The following is a 25,563-nucleotide window of genomic DNA, read 5'->3' as shown; positions in this document are numbered from 1 at the left end:
TTTCCCATAAATATCCCCTTCTCCCCTGACAGCTCTTATATTAGTTTTACTCCCCCCCTCCTCTGACAGTAGCACCGGACAGAGACAATTCCCATATTTTCAAATCCAAAATATGACAGGTAGGGGTGTATTTGAAGACATCTCTGTTGGGAAATTATATTGACAATAAATAGATTGTTTACTGCAGTCAGTGCATTAAGTCTACAGTTTATTTTAGTTATAACTCTTCAAATGGCAGTGTGATGGTCTTTGAAATACCATCTCCAAGTGGTATAATTTCTAAGTGCCAGAAAACAAATCAAAACCCAGTGATTTTGCTACCCTTCAGAAATTGCTGTAAAAGTAAAATATTTGACTGTTGTAAGGATCCTGAATGTAATGCTGTGGGGTAGTTCTGAGTGTTTCTGGATGGTAATGCAGCACATTGTTTTGTGTCTTGGTTAGTGATTCTGGCAAGCTTGATTCACGCAACATGTTTTTATCAATACTGAGATGTGAAATTGGCTGTAGATTTAACCCCACTTGGACTGATGGATATTTATTTTACCATCACATCCAAATTCAAAACCACTGGGCCTTATATGCAATGACTGCATTGCATGTTTGATTTTTAAAAAAACACATGGCCTATTATTTACATTTAGCATAATTGGAACATTGTTTAAAAAAAAAAAACTAAACAAAAAAAAAAAAGACTCAAAAGGACTTGAAATTCCAAGCTCCTGACTTGAGACTTGACTTGACTTGAGGACAAAGACTTGAGACTTGCAAAACAGTGACTTGGTCCCACCTCTGGGAGAAAAAAATGCATCCTCCCCCTTTTGTCGGACAGAAAATATGACACGGACATAAACTAAACCATATACAGGATTTTCTGACCTAAGCTGAAATATTTTTGAAACAAAGCAAACATCAGAAGCGACCTTACACATTTCCACGCAGTAGTAGTATGAAAGGGGATCTTACCTGCTGTTGTAAACCAAATGATAAGGCGAGGCTATTTACAAAATTAAATGCAGCTGTCACCTCAACAGATTTGTGATGAACCAACGCTTTCATGCTATGGAGTGCTCAGGACACAACAATAAAAACACAAAGTTACAGAATCAATTAACGCAGATAGAAAAGCTGCAGCATGTTCTGCCTAAACAGCTGTTTCTACTCAATCTTCTCCCCTGAACTGAGCATTTGCTGATGCGTAGCAGCTCCAAACAACAGAATGACAGTAGCACAAGTTCAAATATGAATGAGCTGTAGCCTTCATGTTAATGCTATTTGGCTGGGGGGGGGGGGGGGAACAAACCAGCTCCAAGGTAAAATGGTTTCATTTGTAAAGTAGTGGAGATTTAACATCTGGAACTATAGTGCTGACCTACAGCAGGGGTGCCCAAGTCAAGACCTCGAGGGATCTTGGAAATTCACCCCTTCTCCGACACACATGAAGCAAATGAATGGCTCGTTACCAAGCCTCTGCAGAACCACATGACACGTGGATGAGGGAGAGCAGTAGGACAAAAACTCCTGAAGGCTGGAGTTTGGCACCAATGACCTACAGGTATGAGAACTTTCAGTTTGAGACATTTTTAACTGACAAAGTTTAGCTAAAACAGATGGTTCATCTGACTTAGAAAAAAGTTACACTGGTTCTACTAAAGGTTCAGAAATGATTACTGGTTATAACTTTAATGAAAGTCATTTAAAAAATCTGAACTCTTCCTTCAGACTAGAGCAAACGACAGGACACACACATCGTTCCCTTCAGCTCATTTTATATTTCAGGTCATAACCATCTCACTTGCTGTCAGCACTTCATCTTATATCAAAACCGTGCCAAAGTAAATATGTCTCGGTGCAGCAGCTGATGCTAGTGGGCTATAGGGAATCAGCCAGACTGGGTTTCCCTCTGATTTCTCTGGATTTCCCCTACGTGTGTGTTCCCTGACCTCTCTCCAAACAGCTCCAGCTACACTGCTTCTGCTGTAAAATGTATGGTGGGTGGAGGGGTCTGCTGGAAAAGGGAACACTCCATTTCAGGTCCAAACACATGGGCAGGATGCACATCACAGTTACGTGCACATGCCTGCACGCTCTTAAAAATACTTTTTGCACGTGGAAGCTTTTACTGTAACCCCTTTTTTTCTTTTTCTGTCTTACTCTGTAAACAGGCAATGCATGCATAGCTTGTAAAAGAAATACTGTGAAAGAGAACTATGAGTAATTCAGCTCTCAAGCTTAGTTTTTGAGGTGTGGTCCACCTTATAGGCTAAAAAAGCACGAACACAAACAAGAAAGTTGCTTAAAGACACAAATATTGCACGGAACACCATATTTAGCTCATATTTGCTCAGGTTTCTCAATGAATCTAAATGGCGCCATAAGGCTGAAACTATCACTTGTAGAGGAGCCTTTACTCCTCTAATTCCTCTAAGTGAAACTTCTTCCCTCAGTAATTATTTATACACCATCAAAATGCATTCATGCTGCTACACCCCTCGAACCAGCCCAGCCACATTCCCTCACATAACCCATCACAGAGTTGCATCCAATGCTCGTCTGATCTGTGCAGAGAGTAGTTCATCATCAGGTCACTCATGCTTAACTCATTAGTGGTAGTTAATGGTGGCTTGGTCCCAGGCTGCCGCAGGCACTACAGATTCTTTTTCCAACCTAGACCAGCTCTCTTCCACCTAGCAAAGATATCACAAGTTGCATTACAGCTTGGAGAGCTGTGGCAATTAATGCTCACACCTTAACGCACGCGAATCTAAAGCCAAAGATGGAAACTGGCCAAACCCAGAGACGTTCGATCTAAAGAAAAAAAGACAACCTCCTTCAAAAATAAAGTCAATCTTCTGTGTACTGTATATGAGGGTGTCCTCATGGAAAATGATAGTCTGACTTTGAAGTGAAGCAGCCTTGGAGTGACTGAATGTGAGATGCACTACTTTGAATATGTTGTGTCTAAAAGTGATTCACTGAAGCTTGTCCAAATGTGTTCACACCACTCTGACAAAACGCTCATTTAGGTATGTTGGGACACTACATGACTGAAGAATATGTATGATTAAACAGTGCTGGCTCTCTTTTTAAAGTCTCTCCTTCTCCCCCTTGGAAGCCAGCTTCCATAGCCATAAAATCAGTGGGGCTTTAATTTATGTCAAGTTCTGGGAGTTCCAGTAAAGATTAGCACAAAAATGTCAACATTACTGAACACATGAAAGGTTGACTGCTATTATACAAAAACCCTATTGTTTCTGTCACCATTAATTGGACAGAGTATGTGAGTCACACGAATTTGTGTACTTAAACTCATTATGCAAGTCTTATGAGTCTATGACTGGCTTGCCAAAATGGCAGAAATGTGCTCAGCTCTTCCATGGGATAATGTCACACTGTCAAGAGTCTTGTGGAAAAATGTTACTCTGAACACTTGTGACTCCATTGTTTGATTCTGTCCTGTTGCATTGCTTGCAGTTAATTAGTTTTGGTCATGATTTTCTCTGTTTATGTTAGGCTCCTTGTTCCTTTAGCAGCAGTCTGTACTCTTTTGACACTAGACACTCTTACATGGGTTATATAATGCCGACCTGGCAGCCAGGGGTAGTACAGTCAGACTTTTGATGGAGAGCACAAGCATGAATAGTGAACCTAAGCCTTGAAATCAAGTCTGCTTTCAAGAGTTTCCAAAAGATTCGGATGCCTCTTTCAATGAGGAACTAGATCAAAGTTTAACTGCTGCACACTCAGTTCGACTCAAGGTCTTAATTTGTTTTCTTTTAGTTTTCTTCCTTAATTCCTCTTCTACAGCAGCAACTCTGAGTGACCCTTTATGCATCTTTTTCCATTAGAGCTGAATGCAGAGAAGAGTCTGTACCTTTGGGCATGTGTGCTGCTCCTAAGACCTGTACTTGTTTTCTGACATACAGCAGTTTATTGTACACGTCTACACATAACTTTGCTAATCGTCCTTTCAAGTAAACAAGCATGTGATAGCTGATGTGAATGATTTGATGCCATGTCACATTAGCTACCTTTATGTTATTCAAGCAGAACATATGGTCCACAGCATTCACCAGCCATGTGAAAGTGAAGATTGAATGACCGTGACAGAGGCCTTTATATGCACCAGAGGCCGTCAACAAGCTGGATCCACAATATAGATGGATTACAGGAAATTATATTTACTATTTAAAGGAAGATGTGTAGAATTTAGTGACACCTGGGAGCAAAACTGCAAAATGTCAACAAGAACCTTTTGTATGCTCATATCATGTGTCTCTATTATTTTATGGTGTATGAAGTTTTGGTATTTGAGCTACCTCCCATTAGCAAGCATGAAAAATAAAGTCGTAGACTAATGTCGTATGCCAATTAGAACTCCACTACTAAGATTTCACGTTATTTTATACAATTTCTTGAAGGCATGTCAGATTTTTTGAGACAATATTTTACCCACTCCAAATCTTGTGTTGGCTCAATTGCATAGATGATAAGAAGAAATAAGATTCAATCTGAATATGATTTCAGTAGTAAAAAAAAAACATGCTACTGCATCAGAAACAAATCACATTTTCAATGCTTGAGTCTAAATCTCACAAAAATTTTGAAATGTTTATATTTGACCGCATTGAAGAAGAGGTAAACTGGATGGAACTTGCTAACGTAAAAAACATATTTTATTAAAATTTTATATTGTCAGGCAATATAAAGCAGCCCTTAATAAAATACAATGCAATTATCTCTCTGAGTTCTTTTCTATCCATTGTCCAAAAATGATCATTATGAAACATACAGTATGCAAACCTACTAAAACATGGACACCCATCTAAACTGAGTGGGAAGCTTGAGAATCTTGGTAAATGTGGAGGAACTGCAGAGATCCAGAGCAAAGGTAGGGGACATATCAAGAAGACCTCTATTACTCATGGACTCAACAAATCTGGCTGAGTGACAACACAAAAGCCGTTGAAGGACATAATATGTAAGTTGGTCTGTTTGGTACCACAATCATTAACCCACCTACTTGCAAAAAATTGCATCTTGTGCCATTGTGCATCACAATTTCCAAGCCATAAGCAATAAATTTGTAAAAAAAAAAAAAAGCAGTCTATATGAAATAATATATAATACATGTCTACTGCTATGGAAATCTCACAAAATAGTTTTTCTTAGCACAATCACTTTTCTCCTTTTATGTTGTGGTTCTTCCATATTTCTAAACGTTCTTTCATTTTTTCGTCCTGCCATACTAATACCCACACATTCAGCCTACTGGACCGTTTTGAGTTCAGCGTGATTGACGTGTAAACAAGTCACGCAACACCGAGAGCAAATTTTGTCCTCAGCAGCAGCTTTGACTAAGTGTGTGGCTGCCATGAAAAGAAGCAAACATGTTGCACAGAGTGCTGCACCTTAACAACAGAGCCAGTTTTCAGGACTGCATGGACCAGAGGATCCTGAAAAATGGAGACAAGTAGAAAAGAATGACTGGTGATATGCTTCCACATGTATTTGTGAAACTGCACAAGAAAGCAGAAAAGCTGTTATCATGCAGCTACAGTTTGAAATATTTTTCTTCTCTGTGCCACTAGTAGCAAAACTGCAGGCCACTACATCTAAAAGGGAAACACTGTCACAATTTTCTTTTTATCCCTGGATAAATAAGAATAACATTTGTTGACAAAAGTTTGTCAAGTAATTTAGAAAGAATGTAGATGGTGAGAGAAAAAAAAAACTTGGCAGACAATATGTCCTATACACAAAATCCTAATAAGGTGTGATGTTGTGTTGACAAGCACAACAGGTTATGTTTCTGTGACGCTCACAAGCTGGTGGCAGGAAAAAAGCAAGCAACATTTATGAAAAGAGAAAGCTTAAGTTTGCTGAAGGGGTGATGGGGAGCTCCAGGGAAAACACAAGCAGAAATGAAAGTGGGAACAATTTGCTGGAGGGAGGAAAATGACATGAGAGAGATTTTCCATTAGGACATAATTCAGTAAAGGCATATTTGGTGGATTTTAACATGTTTGCTTAGGCCACCTTCAGGCCAGAGAAGAACACAACAACATTAAAATTCATCCGAAAAGCATCTTAAGGTCATTTAGAGGCATTTTGGAGGGTATTGAGAATGCTTCTTATTATATGTGATGGAGAATGACAACTTGTTGACTGTTTTGAGCTTTTCCGGTATAATTTTAAAACAAGAATTGATAAAAAGATAAAATTCTTGAATTGAGTCAAGAATTCAAGAATTGAGTGATCAACTAAAAACAACCAGTGAAAAATTATAGGTTGGTTGCTGTGTGCATGATTCCCGTCATATAAGGATCATATACTGTATATAGATATACTGTATATATATAGTATATCTGTATATCTATATATATAGATATACAGTATAAAAACTCCTATATAGTGCAGAAAACTCCTATATATATATGGAGGTAAATGTTAGGAAACATTCTAGTGGCATCATAGGACAGTTGTCAGAAGTGCTTAGTTTGTACTTTATTTGTAGTTTTTATGCAGCTTTATTGGATTGTGAACCTGGGTAGTTCACTGACCTCTGACTTTCCCAGGTTGAAGGGTTTTTCTTTTTGTTTTTCTGACTGTGAACATCAAAAAGCCAACTTCCCAGAGCAAAGACGAGACACCATAGCAGTGCAGTCCTGTCATTTGTGCATCATAACTTTTACCAGAACAGATCAGTACAGGTGAACTGCAACCAAATAGTGTGTTTGTATATTTGTCTGGTTAAATGTGTTTTTGAACAGGTCTGAATGATAATAGATTTTGAAAGATAAAAAAATTGAGATCCTTTTTTCTACAGATGAAAAATCCCTCTCACACTCATCTGCACACAGATCTCTTTGTCTTTAAAATGAATGGTATGAGATATATGACACATCTGAACTAGAAAACGGTAAATGATTCATCAATGTCTCAATTTTTTAAGTCCCTTCACTCTGAAATTTTAACAAAGGTGCAAAAATGTTTGAGAGCCGCCGGACAAGTGACAATGACAGGATGGCATAGAAGACAAGAGCTGTATGTCCCAGGACAATGACTCCAACACATATCTGTCTAATTGGCTCTATAACAAACCTTTGCTGCCAGTCCAGGGGTGCATCAGCCCAGTACTGCAGAACATCTTCAACCGAGGATGAAAACAGGAACCTTGACTGCCTGCAAGATGTTGTAGTATTGTTGCTAAGATGGACAGACTGCTGTAACAGTCATAAGAGCTCTTCCAATCTTCTCACATTCACAAGTGCAAAAACAACATTTGACAAATGGCTGTCTCTTGATAAGCCACACTCAAGGTGACAAGAAGACTGCAGGAAGTTACCGCTCCCTGTTGAGGCAAACATTAATCTGTTTTTATACAGATATAAACACAGAACGTGGATTTTCTTGCCTCCCTTCCCCAAATAATTTGAAAAGCCCTGTGTTTTCTAAAACAATATAATAATTTAAAATTGTTTAATATGCTATGAAATGAATTTAGAGCTGACAGTATTTTGGGAGTTGCTCCACTCAACCCCTCCTGGGAATGAACAATGGTTAAAGCTTTTTTGTGATAGAAACCTAATATAAAAACAAAATAACAATTGAGTTACAAGCTGCAGTTCATTTTCCTTCTGGAAAATTGAGAGTTTCTATTGTAAAAGACACTGACTTCTCACTTTTTCCAGTATATGCTAATTGGCTTTAGACTCCAAACAGAAAATATTTCATATATTGCACAAATTTACTGCCAGTCAGTGATTGGAAATGCTTAGTAGATCATTATTTCTTCTTGTTATCATCATGGGTTCCTGAGTAGCCTAACTTCCATCTAGCCTTAGTAAACAAAGTAACTGGTAGTTTATGAAACCTTTCAAAGAGGCTATTTTTGTTTTCGATTGGGGTAATTATGTCCACTACTGTACTTGATGCACCAGGCCCATGGGGCTAAAGTGTTTGACTCACTGTACAGGAAGTAGTTTGTATTCAAGTTTTCACCCAAAATATTTTATTGTGCAAACCACTTGGTCTTTTTGGAGCCTTTTTGATCAATTAGACGCCATCGACCTTATAAAGTCATTTTCTCACATTCCTCTTACCCAGCACATTCCTGGGTGAAAGACAAATTAGATTTCACTCCAGAAATGATAAACAACCTGTGATCTTCACAAAAAGAATAAGTGAAAATGTATTGATTCACAATAAAGGCTGACACCCGCAACAAGAAGGCACACCCAAAACAAACCATCCTTTGTGAAATGATTATTTCAGGGATTTGTCCAAAGTTGAAAACATTGATTTACTTAATGCATATTGCATATTTTTACACTAGTGTACACCAAAGTATTACTTGAAAATAAACTTAAACATGAAGCAGTGACCAACACAAATGACTTTCAGAGGCATCATAAATGTTGGAATTTATACCTCAATCAAATTTCACACTGGTTCTCACAATCTTTCCTCAACAAAACTTTTTAAAGCTTGTATACACATCAAAGCTGTGCTTTCAGGACTCTCTCAAACTTTAGGATGGTTGCATATAATATGTATCATCCAAGTGAAAAAGGGAAAGACAGTTGCAGTTGTTTTGCACATCACAACACTAACTTAAGCAAGTCAATGGCAAAGTTCTCATAGCTGGGAATGGTTTTATACCTATCTCCTATTGATGTAAACAGAAAGCAAAACCCCAGACCCTGAAACATTTTAGCTACTCTGTGTTTAATTAAGAATCGATCTTTAGCTAAATGAGGATAAAAGCTATCTACATAGACAAAAAGGGAAAAAAAGAATTTCCTTTGCAAGGCAAATAAATTATGAATAAATGTTGCATAAATATTTCAATAACTCCTCCAGCTCTGACTGAAATGACAAAATAACATTAGTTGATGCGTGAGCGGGCCTGACTGATAATTCTCTGATTCCTGTCCAGCTCGGATGATCAATAAAGTTAATTTAGATGAAGAGAGACTGTGGCACAGCTTTGTGTTAGCGGCCTAATGACAGAACAAAGTGTTCGATTTTTAAAGCACTACTTTAATGGCCTATATACTTTGAGCAATGTGACTAAAACACAATTCAGTAATTATATAAGAGCCATTTACTGAATGCAGCAAAGATTCTTTGGACCTTATTGTTAGCTTGTGAATGGAAAGAGTGCCTGGACTCGTGTCAGTATAGCAGATTGTGTGACACCGGTGCTTCTTCTCTCCTGCAGGGATATTTTACTTGCCAATACATGTGAGCCATTCATAGCTTGCCCAACAGGATGGTGTTGGTGATTATTTACTCTTGGTTAGAACAGAGGAAAGACACGGTAATATGAGAGGAATTATCTTTACCTTGAGATGCATGGAAGTCTTTTGAACTCATGAACAAAAGACAAAAAAGTCAGACAAGAGTTGTGTTGCTGTGTTGATTTGACTTCTTGTCAAACATAGCAGCCTACTGAATGATGGTTAATCTGACCAAGCAACAGATGCCATCACAACAAAATGTGTTCAAGTCCCATTGGTGTTTTTTTTTGGTGCTGTGTCACTGTGTTTCAGCTGCAAGAGCTGTGTGCTTTTCTTCCTGAAAAACAGGGAGAAAAGATCAAAATGGATGCCAAAACTATTATGCACAAAAATGACTTTTTTTTAATACTGGAAAGATAAAAAAAATATTGAATTCTATTCTGGCACTACAAAAATACAACTTGTAACAAAACAAAACAAAAATCCATCACAGTTTTTCTTTCCTTTTATTGAGAAATTAAAAGGACATAATCTTGAAAGATTTCATTTAAGGAAGAATAAATTGCAGAAGCACATTTTTTTTAAAAATACACGCAGCAAGTGGGTATGTTGCATGTTTGTGCTAACAGTTGCTAACAGTAGCATAGGTGTATGGCTGTCAGAAAGCAGCAACACCATGGCATGGAGTTGGATGTATTATAGTAATAATAATAATACATTTTATTTAAAGTATCACAAAGTGATGCAACACAACGTTAAGAATTAATTAAATTCAATCAAAATAAAGCTCTAAACGGCTGTATTTACACATTGTGTCAAGGCTTAGACATGAATCTCCATGTCTGTGAACATGAGTCTGACACTCCATTTAGAGATTTGCATTTTCTACTACAGCATCAGATTGGATGGTAGTAAACAAAGAAAATAAGTTTGCTTTTGTTTTCTTCCTCTGCTAATGATCTGATCTACTCTTTCATTGTTTTGTGGTTTTGTGTTTGGCGCCACCTTTAAGTGGGTGGTGTAATTGTTGCTTTCAGTGTTCTCAGTAAACGGTGTGAGAGAAATCTAGGCAGCATAAAGACGACCAAAAAACGATGTAGCAAACCCTTTGTGGGCAGGTACAGGCATGAATTACGCCTTATGCATTTTTGTGTTGTATACATAATGTTTGCACTGGTCTGCAACTTTCTGTTTTTGTGTGCTTAACTGTTGCGTGCACAAGGAAAAACAAGAAAGCTTTACCTTGAGGGTATTCCAACCATATTCCAACTTTAGCTGTATAAATGAACAAAAACAGAAGTATGAAAACAACTAAAAAGGAACGTGTATTAAAGTATAAAGACACTCTTTCTTCTCTCTTTAGTAACTTGCAAACACTTCCACTCACTTTACTTTCTTGTATTACAAAAACACACAAAGGCTACATTGGAAATTCAAATGATATGAATTAATTGATGATAGTGTCAAAAGGTTGTTGTTTCATATTAACAAACCCTCAAGTTTCTCTGAAAATCTTGCATATAGAAGGCTGTTAAAAAAGTACACAAGTTATAATGCATTTTAATGTGACGAACAAATGAGTCAAAAAAAGGTCACCATTTACAACTCTGAGGCGGTGACAGACAGCCAGTGGACTTGGGAGGATTAGGAGACATACGGACACTTCCACTTCCATCAAATATTATGGAAATGCTGCCAGGAAGTGACTATCAATCATCAGCAAAGGGCTTTGTGTGTGTTTCCTGTGATAACCTTGTGATGCTTGAGTTCAGACGCAGAAGAGACAAACTTACAGTCTGAAGGTTGAAGCTCAGTTCTGATGCTTTTTGGGTGTAAAATGTGATAATGTGTTTTGCCTCGGCGCTGTGGGAGCAGGACAGAACGCCTCCAGGAGCATGTGAAACACAATCGGTCCTCGTCAGCTGTGGGTCAGCAATTTTTGCAGCACAGAAATAGGCTTTTACTGTCAACCTCTGTAATCAGAGTTTTAAACCCATATCACAACTCATACAGCATTTGTTTCTCATTTACAGTTCTTTAAACTATGTTTAGCTTGGCTAAAACGGGACACGAGCACAAAGAAAGTCTCTTAAAAATGAAGGGATCCTTTGCAACATACAGTTGCCCTGTCGAAATAAACTACTATAGCTGAGCTATTTCCTTGGGGGTGTTGATACCAGAAAACCCACAATGACATCAGTAGCTGGAGGCTCTTGAAGCCACTGGCCTGCAGCCATCCAGTTAGAGATTCCAGGATGAAGAGCTCCTCCCTCCCAAAAGTTGCCTGGAGAAGTTGCCTAGCCTCAATCAGTGGTCTGACAGACTACCGTTTCACCCATAAAGAACATTTCACTGATTGACCAGAAATGTCCATAGACAAATCCACCAGTGGCGCAGAGGGAGTAAGAGCAGCGGAGCACATTGTTGGATTGGTAATGGAGTGGGAAGCTATAAAACTTCTCTCCATTCAAGCTAATGACTACAGCATGTGAACTGCAGGCTTTCTTTCATATTCCACTCCCACCACATTAAAAGAAAAAAAAATAATAATTCCAACCAAAACGAAGGAAAAGTTGTGCTATATAAGAGGAAATTTGATTGCAAAGTTGTTTTTTTGTGTTCGCACACGTTTAAAATTGTTCCATCTGTTACACAAATCGAACCCCCAGTGTCTCTGTTATGCCAGAGAAAACAGAATCATGCTAATGCACATTCAATGGCTACTGCTGAACTAGAGTGACCTTTTTTTCTGGCTGTACACTTTTCATCTGTGAAATTATTCAAGTGATTTATCCAGTAGCCTGCAGGGAGCATGAAATCTGACACCGGCCACGGCACCTGCAAGGCTGCATTTTCAATGTGTAGACTGCTAAAAAAAACCAAAGGAAGCGATAAAAGAAACACACATGGTAGGATGAGATAGTTCAACTTTTTTTTCTTAGGTGTGTCCAGTTTCTGACCTGCAGGGTGTCCAGGTGCAAGAAGACCTCCTGCCCTTTCTCAAACACAAAACGCACAAACGCCTGCAGGTCTTTCAGGGAGGGCAGGACGAAGCAGCAGGTGGGAACTTTCACCTTTTCTTCTAATACTTATCATTAAAAAATAATCAGCAGTTTGCATAATTTGCAACTAACCGTTTGCTTTTGTACCCCAGCTTCCTCCCACAGTCCAAAAAGATTAAATAGTCTCTCTAACTTCTCCTTGCATGTAGGTGGGGGTGTCCGTGTGTGTGTGTGTGTGTGTCCGTGTGTGTGTGCGTGTGTGTGCGTGTGTGTGTGTGTGTGTGTGTGTGGGTGTGTGTGTGTGTGTGTGTGTGTGCATGGTTGTTTCTCCTGTCTTTCTCTGTGTTGCCCTGTGATGGACTGGCAACCTATCCAGGGTGTACCCCGCCTCTCGCCTGATAACTGCTGAAGAAAGGAACCAGTAGCGATAAGTATGCAAAATGATGGATTAACGGACAAACAGACGGCTGGACTGTTTTGCCCTAGTGAAAAAATGAATTGTATCACAATGCAATAACTATTCTATTCTGTACAGTTTCAGGTATCAGCAGAAAATATTTGTCACCAGAATCTGTTTAATGTAACTTTTCTGACACAAATAGTTTGAGGCCTTTTTTGTTTTGCACCCAATTAAGCTGATAGGAAGCCACCGTACATGCATGGCGGGATTCATTTTTATAATGTCAGAGTGGGTGAATTCCCAGACATGCTGAATGTTTACAGCATTTCGTTCAGTTTCGTAACCAGAAATTTTCAATGTAGTAGTTTCCTTCTGTTGATGGCTTGATGTGAAACCATTAAGAATGTGTTAAAATTCCAGGTTGTTTTTCAGTAAAACAGAAGAAAAAATAAACTGCTCTCAGAGTTTGATGAAAACATTTGCAGGGTTCTTTATTAATGTTTTTCTCTAGGCAAAAGTGAGCTATGAAAATGTCCCTTGTGAAAAGTTAAATCGCTGTAACATTTTTATGAAAATGTTCTTCCTTGTAATGTTTTAATTTTTGCTATATTTTGATGTTTACATTCTGGTCACTGATGTAATTAAAATTTTCAATCAACCGTGATCCTTTGTTTAACTTGGAACACAGATTTTATTTGTATGACACTGTTTATTCTCTTAAAAAAACAAACCTTTCTGGTCAAAAAACCTGCACATTTTGGATAAAAATGGAACAACAAATCAAACTTGGAATATGAACTGAAGTCCTCCGAATTACTTTTAGTGGGAACATTATAAAGAAGTCAGAAAAAAAGTCATTAAATAAAATTTAAAGGTATACCATAAACTGGTTTCCATCGACACACAAGCATTGCACCTCAAATGATACAATATCTTTTACCTTCTTTCTGTCCTTTGTTTCATACCTTCTATGACACTTGGATCAAATAAGAGCTACCTCAGGGAGTTAACCCAAAAACTAAAAAAAAATAACAACTGCCCAATATGAGTCACTTTATCAACAAGAAACTGCAATAAGTCCAAACTTTGTCATGGGATTCCACTGCAATTGATTGTGTCAGTCATAAATCGAAGTCTGCATGTTGCTCTGTTGTAATATTGAACTGCCCTGTTGTATCCATAATTTTGTTGATCCAGCCACATATGAACATCCTACGTTTGAATCTTTGTGTGGATCCTTGAGCACTTGAACACTCATAATATGATCCTTCAATGATGCAATGCAAGTTAAACAAACACTGTGATCAACAGGCACATGCAGAGGAGAGAGGATTGAGCCCCTGCCCCTCCACAGGTCTCTGCACGGCCCTGGTGATCAACTTAAATAGCTGGAGATCTGATTGGAATAGAAAACTGTTATAAATCTGGATGTTTTGCAGGAACAGGAAAGTTTTGTTTTCTTTATTTTTCCTCCAAATGATTCAGAACAAAAGGATTCACTTCCTCATGAAAGCAAGAAGTTGAAAAATATGTTCTGGTAATAATTTAAAATTTCTTGAAAAGCCTTCATTTTACCGGCCATATAAGTTAGGCAGGATCAAAAGCTGAGTAAAACCAAGCTTGTGAGCAAAGGTGACACAGCACAGACTGTTTACGAGTGCACATAGGGTGAGAGATCAGAGACACAGCATGACATATTAATCTCCTTTCCCCGTTCGGGGCAACCTGACACCACCACAACACAACAGGTAGGTAATTCAGTTTGCAGTTCTCTGCCCAGCCTTTTGGCTGCGAGATCGTTTGATCTCCATAGAGCTGTCTCCGCCTTACGCAAATGAAGTACTCACTCATATCTTAATGTTCGTTCAGGAATCTATTCCCTAAAGCAGCGTAATAAAAAAGTCTTGGAAAACAACTTTAAATGCATTATATGGCAGTTTTTATTGTTTACTCAAGAAGAGGGATCTCTGGTTGAGATTACAACCTGTTGGTCTGTGGCCAAAATTCATGAATATTCCCAGCTGTTCTGTCCAAGGATGTAATCCACAGATCTTTTACAATTATAGCTTGTGTACCCTGTCCAAAACGAGCGTCTCACACATGCAGTTGCAATATGTCTGCTTCCAAACCAAGCATCTGTTAATGATTCTTATTTTAGTATTTAATACTTCCAGCCCACCAAGACCATTTTCTGGAGGAAATTGGTCTTGATAATATAATTTGGCTCTGGTTTCTGTGGTGAAAATGACTGTGGTAGAAGAACGAGCATTAAAAAAAACATAGCAGGTATAAGTTTGGACAAAGAAACGAGGCAGGCACTTTCCTAGTGTTCAATATCACACTCTCATGTTCTAATCAAAAGAATTATACAGTTTTCAGGAGATTTTTTACATTGAGCAACAGCAGAAATGCTGAACTGTTTGCAACATGCTGCTAAACTAGGTAAACTATAAATCTGGAGCCTGCTGCTTCTTTGGCAAAAAAAGAAAAGTACATCTGAGAAATACAAAGAAATTAAAGAACTGAAAGTTTAAGTCATTTCTTGTTGGCATTTTCACACTATCATCAAAAAGAAAAAAAGATGCTTGTTAAATGCAAGCATCCATAAACCTTCAACTTTAAACTTGAAGACAATAGATTGTGACTCAATCCCAAACATAAAAGAAGGTAAAATTATGTGTCTGAATTTAAAAAGCGACTTGATGAATCTGCACACACAAATTAAAACAAAAAAAAGGAACGACGGTGCAATTATAGGCTTTGACCGACTGAAATTATTTCGAGGAAAACAGCTGGACACTCCGGCTAGGCGCAGTTTTCCTCTTTTTAGTTATACTTTCACGAGGGTCAATCAACATCTTGTGAGAAAATTATGTGCTGGCAAACTGTTAAGTCTTTGAACCTCAAAGTTGTCAAAAAAAAAAAGATTTTGGCACAGAAACATGCAATCCCATCACAGTGGGAGAAATACTTATTTGATTATGTGCTGAATTTGTTTCGCTCACTTACAAAAAATGAACAGAATCTAAATTTGATGATGGTTTTATTTTATTGTGGGGAGAAGAACATCAAGGAAAAATCTAAAACAAATAGCATGTACGGGTGTCATTTACAGAAATAAGTATTAGATATAGGACAGAAAGGCAAAGAATGTTTGGAAAAACAGATATTGATTGTTACAGGCAATCTGCAACAAATTTCTGTCTTTCTTGTAGGGGGATCATATACTTATCAATGGGATATATATATATATATATATATATATATATATATATATATATATATATATATATATATATATATATATATATATATATATATATATATATATAGATAAAAAAAAAAATTCCCTTCTCACCCACCGCGGGTGGTTCTTATCCTCTGAGCTCGGGTCCTCTACCAGAGGCCTGGGAGCTTGAGGGTTCTGCACAGTATCTTGGCTGTGCCAAGGACTGCACATTTTTGGACTGAGATGTCTGATGTTGTTCCTGGGATCTGTTGTAGCCATTGGTCCAGTTTGGGGGTGACTGCCCCGAGGGCCCCGATGACCACAGGCACCACTGTGGTCTTCACCTTCCAGGCCCTCTCCAGTTCCTCCCTGAGGCCCTGGTACTTCTCTAGTTTCTCGTCCTCCTTTTTCCTGATGTTCCTGATGTTGTGGTAGATGGTATTGCTACATCTACCACAACGGCTTTCCTCTGTTGTTTATCCACTACGACAATGTCTGGTTGGTTCGCCATTACCATTTTGTCTGTCTGGATCTGGAAGTCCCACAGGATCTTAGCTCTGGCGTTCTCCGCCACCTTTGGGGGTGTTTCCCACTTTGATCTCGGGGTTTCCATGCCACATTTGTCCATCAAATGTGGCATATACCAAGGAGATGCTCTGTCCCCGCTACTGTTCTGCATAGGCCTGAACCCCCTCAGCCAAATTATCAACAAGACTGGCTACGGATACCGACTCAAAAATGGGGCCAACATCAGTCACCTTCTCTACATGGATGACATCAAGCTGTATGCCAAGAGTGAGCGAGACATCGACTCACTGATCCACACCACCAGGATCTACAGCACGGACATTGGGATGTCATTCGGAATAGAGAAGTGTGGTCGGCTGATCACCAAGAGGGGGAAGGTCATCCGCACAGAAGGGGTCTCACTCCCAGAAGGAACAATAGCAGACATAGAGGACAGTTACAAGTACCTAGGTATACCACAAGCAAATGGCAACCTCGATGAGGTCACAAGGAAAGGAGCCACAGCTAAATACCTCCAACGAATAAGGCAAGTCCTGAGAAGCCAGCTCAATGGCAAGAACAAAATCCGTGCGATAAACAGCTATGCCCTGCCAGTAATCAGATACCCTGCTGGAATAATTAGCTGGCCAAAGGAGGAGATAAAAGCCACGGATATTAAGACTAGAAAACTACTAACAATGCATGGAGGGTTCCATCCCAAATCCAGCACCCTGAGACTGTACACGAGCCGCAAGGAAGGAGGCAGAGGACTAGTGAGTGTGAGAACCACAGTCCAGGACGAAACAACTAAGATCCATAAATACATCAGGGACAAAGCCTCAACAGACAATGTGCTCAGTGAATATCTCAGACAACAGGGAACGGAGGTTGAGGTGCCAGAGATACCATCATGGGAGGACAAGCCCCTACATGGGATGTACCACCAGCAAATAACCCAAGTGGCTGATATCAGTAAATCCTACCAATGGCTGGAAAAAGCTGGACTCAAGAACAGCACAGAGGCCCTCATCCTGGCCGCCCAGGAACAGGCCCTAAACACCAGAGCAATAGAGGCCCAGATATACCACACCAGACAAGACCCAAGGTGTAGGTTGTGCAAGGAGGCCCCTGAGACAGTCCAGCACATAACAGCAGGGTGCAAGATACTGGCAGGGAAAGCGTACATGGAACGACATAACCAAGTTGCAGGCATAGTGTACAGAAACATCTGTGCAGAATATGGACAGAGGAAAGCCGTTGTGGTAGATGTAGCAATACCAAGCGACTGCAACATCAGGAAAAAGGAGCACGAGAAACTAGAGAAATACCAGGGCCTCAGGGAGGAACTGGAGAGGGCCTGGAAGGTGAAGACCACAGTGGTGCCTGTGGTCATCGGGGCCCTCGGGGCAGTCACCCCCAAACTGGACCAATGGCTACAACAGATCCCAGGAACAACATCAGATATCTCAGTCCAGAAATGTGCAGTCCTTGGCACAGCCAAGATACTGCGCAGAACCCTCAAGCTCCCAGGCCTCTGGTAGAGGACCCGAGCTCAGAGGATAAGAACCACCCGCGGTGGGTGAGAAGGGAATTTTTATATATATATATAATGTTATGTTATAAATGTTAACCTTTCTGTAGTGTGCTTGACAGTATTTTCAGTTGACATGCCGCCTTTCTATATTGAAATAAATTTGAAGACAAGAAAATGTGAAACATTTTTTAAAAAATGAAATAATCATTACTCTCATGGAAATTTTTTATGACTTTATACAAAGATTACACTGCACCAGCTACAGGCAACGTATGAAGCTATACCTTAAATTTGCTCTTAACTGGATGAGTCCTAGTGCCTATTTTTATCAATGACATATTTGGCCAATGGCCGAGGGATAAAAATCCCTCAAAGCTCCCTGTCAAACTCTGTTGTCAGCCTACAAAGTGGATTTCTTGTTGTTGGAATACTGCTCTCGTGGAATTTTTTATTTTCTTCTTTTTTCAGTCTGGCCCTCTGCCCTTTTTCCTTCATTACACTGTAGGCCTAAAACCCCAAAACCAATATGACCACAACCTCAAGCGCATGGGTCCCCGTTTGCTCACTCTGCTGTCTCATCTGAATAAGTCTGAAGGGGTGCTGAGTGGTGATGTCATGGGGTGATTTTTATTTCCAAAGCCCACGCGATCGAATGAAATCCACACTGGTTTAGAGACAGATGAGCAATTAATGATTAGGAATGAACTCTGTCCCCTGCAGCTACAGCGGTGAGTGTGAAGGAGCAGCTTGCAAGGACATACATGGCTAATTAAGAGCTGTTCAGTTTATGAACACTGATCACATAATGTAATGTGACACACTTGTGTAAGAAACGAGGGCGCTATTAAGCTCCGCTCATCCTGAACTGCGTCTGCAGAGATAATATCGCTGCTGCGGTTGGAACCCCCAGAGATGAGCTGTTGAAGACGGTTAAGGATCTATCGTTACAGGGCTAAAACAGACGATCGCTAAAAATCGAAAAACATATTCAGTTTAGAAAAGCTTGTAAAGTGATTTGTAAATCCGGCAAATATACAGGACATAGAAAGATTAAGATCATTTTTTGTTCAACAAAGTCCAACTCTGCTATCAGGCTTTTTTCATGCAGCTAATATTGCTATTTGGCAGAAATAAACCAAAATCTGAGTCTCAAAGAGTTCAGATTTAAGGAAAAATATGCAGTTCTTGGCACAGAACTAAAATGCTTCTGAATTGCTGTAGCATCATCTCACACTGAGAAATTTTGAAAAATCCCAAATTGTATTTGAGTACATTCATTCGGGGGGGAGGGGAGGGGGGTTCACATTAATCAAAGTATATTGTTTTTCCACAATCAATGTGTCAAAATTGTCAACCCTAACAATTCCTAGAAATTGAAGTATTTAAATAATTGAATTTATTCTTTATTATTTAAGTTGGTTAGTGTAGGAAGATGTAACTTGACACATTTGAGAACATAAACTGAAGTAGTGGCTGATAAAGCAAGACAAGGACTGTATGTTCAATTCACCACAATCCACATTGAGACGGATAACACAGGAAAAATTGATAACTACCTAAACTTAGCCTTTAAAAAATGGTAACAGGTTCATCATCATGTTATCATAACCATGCCACAAAGTTAAAATAATACGTTTTTTTAAAGCTACATGTAGTTTAGACCTCATCTGAGTGCTTTTCTTATTTTAGGCTTGTTTCATACATATAATCACTTTCTGGTGGTCAAATTGTGTCCATCTGTAGAAGATTTAAGAGAGAATGAGATCTAACTTTTGCTACGCTCAACAAAGACCCACTGCAGTCACATTATGTTCCATAAGCAGAACAAAATAAAGTGACTTGGGTTTTCAAAGTGCACTTCAGCGTACGTTAATCGTTCCTTAATGATGCTTCAGCTCCTCTGGGGATCTGCCAGTAGGAGAGTGACTCTTTATTAGATGACTATTTTTCTTCTTGTGACGGTTAGTTTTAGGAATGAGATAGATCAAGATTTCTTTTGCATATGACTAATTTATTCAGAAACAAAAAATCTTATAGCCTAAAAAGTAGCTGTATTTCAGCCTAACTGTGAGATCTCAAACCATTTTTACCCACTCAGTGCAGAGGAGCTTCAAGCTCCTAAAATCACAAAATAAGAATCTGATGGAGCGTGACAGACATTTAAGCTTTGCTTTATATTTAAAGTCTGCGCTTACAGGAGTCTCCTGCTGTCACTTGTAAACTAATGAAACTGAGGTGTGAAATCCAAGTCAATATGAGACGACTGTCATCTTAATCAAAACAACTGTGAGTCAGCAAGGACAGGAAGAGCTGCGTTACAACAGGGGAGATAGGAATGAACAACAAACTGCTTGTCTAATAAGTCTGAAATATAATGTGATGACACAGCAATAAAGATATTTTTTCAGCACTTAACTTTTAAAGTGACTAACCTTATCTGGTATAACCAAGTTGAGCACATTCCTCTACGAATAGTCGAACTATTCGGCCGTAAGATGAATAGTTTAAAAGCAAATCTCAGAAATGTGTCATTATCATTAGGAGGAGAAATTATCTGTCCTTGACTGATCAGACTCTGTTCTCCTTTCTCTTTCCTCCAAGACACATTCCCTTCTGTTGTAACTCGGACATGATTTATTTGCTTGGGTCTGCATCACAAAGAGGATAAATGTGTTCAAATTACACAGCTTATTGCTCCCTGGTTTTGTTTACAAATTAAAAAGGCAGCTGCTGTCATGCTGATTCCTTTCTTGCCATGTGTGTTGATCTATCTAAAGATCTATGTGGCTCTAAATGTGAAGACATTTTCATGTTTTGCTCACTCATTTGTTTTTGCCACGTTATTAGGCATGTTGCCAGTGTCGATTTTGTTTTCTCTTTTTTACATTCAAAACTCAAAACCGCTTGTGGCATTTCAACAAGAAATCAGGTTTTGAACCATCCTCGCATGAAAGCACCTTGCATTTGCTTCACCTTTATCAGGTGCATATCTATAATTTGAATCTCTCATCCCAACACATCCCAAAGGACCTCTGCTGGATTGAGTTCTGGTGACTGTGGAGGACACAAAAGTACATTGGGCTCATTGTTGTACTCAAGAAACCAGTTATAGATGATTTCAGCTTTGTGACATTGTGCATTGTCCCTAAAGGTAGCAGCCATCATAAAAACACAGTTATTTTAAAGGAATGGACATGTTTAACAATACTCAGGTAGGCTGAGGAGATCAAACAGTGCTGAGTTGGTACAATATGGCCCAATGCCTGTGACAATGTGACAATGCCTTTATATCGGTATTTTTTGGTGTCAGTCAGCTTTGCTCTGTTGTATTGTCTCTTCTTTCTCAGTTGTTGCAATTTGAACCTATACATTTCATGTATTGTGCTATTAATAATAAAAACAAAACTGTTCTATTCTTTTTTTTATTATTTGCCTGGTTCCTCAGTCTGGGCTTGAATCATCTCCACTCCAGCAGCCATTAACCGTAAAACAGAGGGGCTCCATGACTACAGGGGTAAATATTCTGTATCACTCACTACTAGATCCTTTTGAGAGGAGAAATAGCGGAGCTGTCAGCTTTTTATCACCTTGATTCTGACCTCATTTTATTCAATAAAGCTGAAATGCTCTCTGAAATCAATGCCTCTGGAAGACTTTTAGAGCGACACTATGGACAAAGTTTCCGCATGAAGCATAATAACGAACAGTGCTGTTTTGGAGCAAACAATTAAAGCTTTTATTTCAGAGTAGACAATCAGCTTGAAATGTCATAATCGAGTTAAGTACCCACAATTGTTTTTTTCTGATTTGCAAAACCAGTGACGAGCATGTAAACAAATAGATCTGTAATGAGGAAACACATCTACATAAGGTCTCATGACCCGTGAAGCAATAATGTTACAGGCAGTTGCAGGAGCATCTGACAGTGAAAACAGAGAGCAAAAGTCACCAGGATGTCTTGTAGAAATTTTGAACGGGTTTCTACAGGGATTCAGTTTGGGTTTGAAATGCTGTGTTTGTATGAAGCAAGTGTTTGGCATGTGGTTTATACAGACGTTACAGTAGCAAAATGTGGGAACCGGTGGGTATGTAAGGGCAATACAACTCAGACTTGAAATACTATTATTTTAAGTCTACAGCATCTCTTTTTAGATACTGTCTTTGGACTTTACCTCTTGTAAAAGGCACTTGCCATTACACATATACACATGTCAGTGGTTTGGTGTATCATTTTGTCTTTGTGTCTTTCTTTTAGTTGTAATCATTGAAATTTCCAAGTATTCCACAGTTGCTCTGGCAGTGCTACTTTTAGGCACCACTTACACAACAATAAGCCACAGTCGAGCGACAGGAAGATGAAAGTGGATGGCACAGCTTTCCCTACAACAGAGTCGACCCTAATAGTTCACTTTAGATCACAGCTCACCCTCGCACCTGAGACACACATGCATGAGCGCATACACTCTCTCTCTCTGTCACGCACATGCTGGATCCCAACAAAACGTGAAGTCTATTGTTTTTAGGCTCTCGGTTCCAATGTTTTGCACCTTGTTTTCACATCCTGTCCTCCGCCTCTTCCTCTTCCTTCCTCTATCCCGGCAACTTTGTCTTCATGACTGATTTCACAAAGCAAGCAGCACATGCTGCAGCGCAAAAATTCATGCTCGGGGTGTAACTGTGCAGCTGGGTGAAAGTATAATTTAATTTCTTATAAAAGTTATGCAGGTGTGCAGAAGGTTATAATTACAGGAAAAAGTTTTTGCAATTAGGAATCAAAGCCTACGGACCATTAATAATTTAGTAACACGATGAAAAAAAATCTTTCTTTCACTTTTGCACATGTGGGACCATTTGCTTTTTTATTTCTGCACACTGAGGTGCTGCGTTCCTCAGTATAATAACGGTTAACGATTACAACTGGAGATCAGAAAGCCTGGGCAGGGACTCAGCTGGCATTCAATTAGTTTGTTTAAAGCAGTAGATGGGCGAATCAAAGTTCTGCCACCAAAACGAGTCAGTTCCAGTAAACAGTTTTGCCTCTCAAACATTCTTTCCAGCATGCATTTTTTTAGTATGTTTGGAGATTAACTCAAGGCGAGGACCATGTTCTCATTCAATTCTGCAGCTCATCCTCTACGGGCTCATCCTGCGCTTTACAAAGCAGACTTCCAGCTGCGCGGGGCCGAGCTGCAAGGTGACACAACATTGTGCCAGGTAGACAACTGACAAACACACCTGTTTCACTAGAAGCTCCTCGTCCTTTCGACTCCTCTCCATCGTATGAGTCAGAGCGCGCTCTGATTTACTAGCGAGAAACTGATGGAACTAAAAGAACAGAAAATTATAAAAGTGGGTGAGTCATTCATAGTGGCCTTTATTCACAGTTGTCCTGGATAGTGGTGTGGGTGTTTCCCAGAAATTACTTCTGTTTATTGCATGTACCTGTGGTAGATTCACCTTCACATGTGAAAACAAAATAAAAATAACAAGATGTTGTTGTTTCCAGCATTTGGAGTTTTCTACTTTGTATTGGAGGCAGCTCAAAAGAGCATCTTTGAGCCTCAGATGGACAGGGATGTACTTCAAGAGTACAATCAGTAATTTTAGCACCATATGTAATATTGTACAAGGTATGCAACACAATTGTTCTTCTTTTTACCACAGTTTGATGCAGTGGGACTCAAATAAAGAAGCTGAACAAATGATAAAACTTTAATAACAGAAGGGCTGCTAGGCTGGGAATCCAAGAAACAAACATTAATCTAATAGGAGCAAAAGAAAAACAACCAACAAAAAAGTATAATTATCCACTGGTTGAAAGAAGCACTGAGAACAAGCATCGTATAAAAAACAGAACTAATTACTAATCTATTTAGGCCAAATTATCTTTCATTTAGGTGTCCAAAACAATAAAAGTCTCTGCAGAAGATGAAGAAGGCCCAGAGGCACAGCTTTCTAACCTTCAAAAAACCAATGTTGAGTTTTTGTTTTCAGCAATGCTTGGAAATAATAGCAAAAGTAATCTTCAACTCACATATGTTTTTTTCTGTAAACATTTTCTGGGACCCAATATTTACTGTAATGTCTAGTTTGAACTGTTATAATATATTGCATTTGGCATGAAAAAGGAAAATTCCAGTCACATAGAACACCTTAAACACGCAATCCCTACTGTGTGATATAATGGTGGCAGCATCATGCTGCTGCAATACTATTCCTTACCGTGAACAGAGAAACTATTCAAAATTAATGAGGTAAGATTGAGCTAAATACAAGGGAAGGAAACCTGTTACAGGCTGAGGACGCAGGTTGCAGCTTGCATTGGTCAGTCACATAAAATATCCTAAAATCGACTTAAGTTTTGGTTGTAAAAATGTGAAAAAGCACAAGGTTATTGATGCAATTCACTGTGTACAATTGGCAGAAGATTGTAGGGGGGAAATACTGTATATGCATACATTTAGGCAGGGGGCCTCGAGATAAAAGGTGTGTAGTACATCAGATTTCAAGACTGACTCGATGAGAGTGTAGTTACTAAAATACCCCATAGATGTTGCCCTGGTAACGGCACTGCAGAGTAAACATTCTGTGAAATCTTTGCTGTGTTATTGTGAACAGTGGTGGAGCCCTTTCCTCCATTGCTTCTCTTTTCTCTATCTGGGAAGGTTGCAACAATTTGCGATGCAAAGCATCAACTACTGTACAGGAATGACCCGGTGCCATTACATCTCAATCGCCTGTAGGGGGGGGGGGGGGGGGGTGGCTGGGGGTATCTGCAAGAGACACGGGGCCAGTCCCCGCTCTGCACCCACTCTAGCTTCATCCGGATTGTAAAATTATGAACAAGGATAAAAGAAAAACAAAACATGCAACAGAATTCTAAGAAATGTGTTTTGGAGAGAGGGAATAGTGTTCTCAAAAGAGAAAAGAGGCAGCTTGTACGAGGCTGCAAGAATTTTTTTGTTTGTTTTCTACACTGTTTCTGTTCTAAAGCTCAAATAAACACGTCCACACTTCAGCACACCTCCACACAGTCTCATGGGAAAGAGCTGAATCTGCAGATTTTATGAAAAGTCAGAACGTATGTGTTTAGCAAAAACATGCACACAGATAGAGAGAGCACACTGAAAAGACGAGAAGGTTATTTTAAAGGTTGTAGCCCAAAAACATTCTGGAAAGGAGCTAAATAAGAAACTAGATAAATCCTGGCATAAAACCGTGTCTCAGCAGAGATATGCTTAACTGCCTACTTGAGCTTGCATAGGTTCGCTTTTAATGCTATGCCGATCTTAAATTTTATATTTTGAGACTTGCAGCAACTGCTAATTAATAGAATTACTTCTGAATAGTTTCAAAAGAGTTATCTGTCGACGTCATAGGTCTTTTTGCCCTGCAGCAACTTTATAATGCATTAATATTTGATTAGCTGAGAATTGGGTCCACAAATGTTTACCAATCCTAGTTCATTTCATGACATTATGTTATTGGGATTACAACACGTATAAGAAAGTTTGTGCAAATTGTGAACTGTAAAATGCAGCTATTTTTCATAAAGGTAATCAAGCAAGACTTTAGTCACATCTGCATCCTGCCTGCGGCCATAATTGGAACTAAAGCCGAATCTACAAAAATATTCCAACTGGAAA

General features: G+C 39.1%; 1 protein-coding gene across 2 annotated transcripts in view; it reads right to left on the bottom strand.

Annotated features, from left to right (window-relative positions):
* LOC102223387 (ankyrin repeat and BTB/POZ domain-containing protein BTBD11-B-like) overlaps positions 1–25,563 on the bottom strand; it is an 80,766-nt gene that overhangs the window by 41,562 nt on the left and 13,641 nt on the right. The gene's annotated exons all lie outside the window — the stretch shown is intronic.

This window comes from Xiphophorus maculatus, chromosome 2, assembly GCF_002775205.1.
Source record: "Xiphophorus maculatus strain JP 163 A chromosome 2, X_maculatus-5.0-male, whole genome shotgun sequence".
Classification (NCBI taxonomy): domain Eukaryota; kingdom Metazoa; phylum Chordata; class Actinopteri; order Cyprinodontiformes; family Poeciliidae; genus Xiphophorus; species Xiphophorus maculatus.
This window is presented reverse-complemented; position numbering and strand designations above follow the sequence as displayed.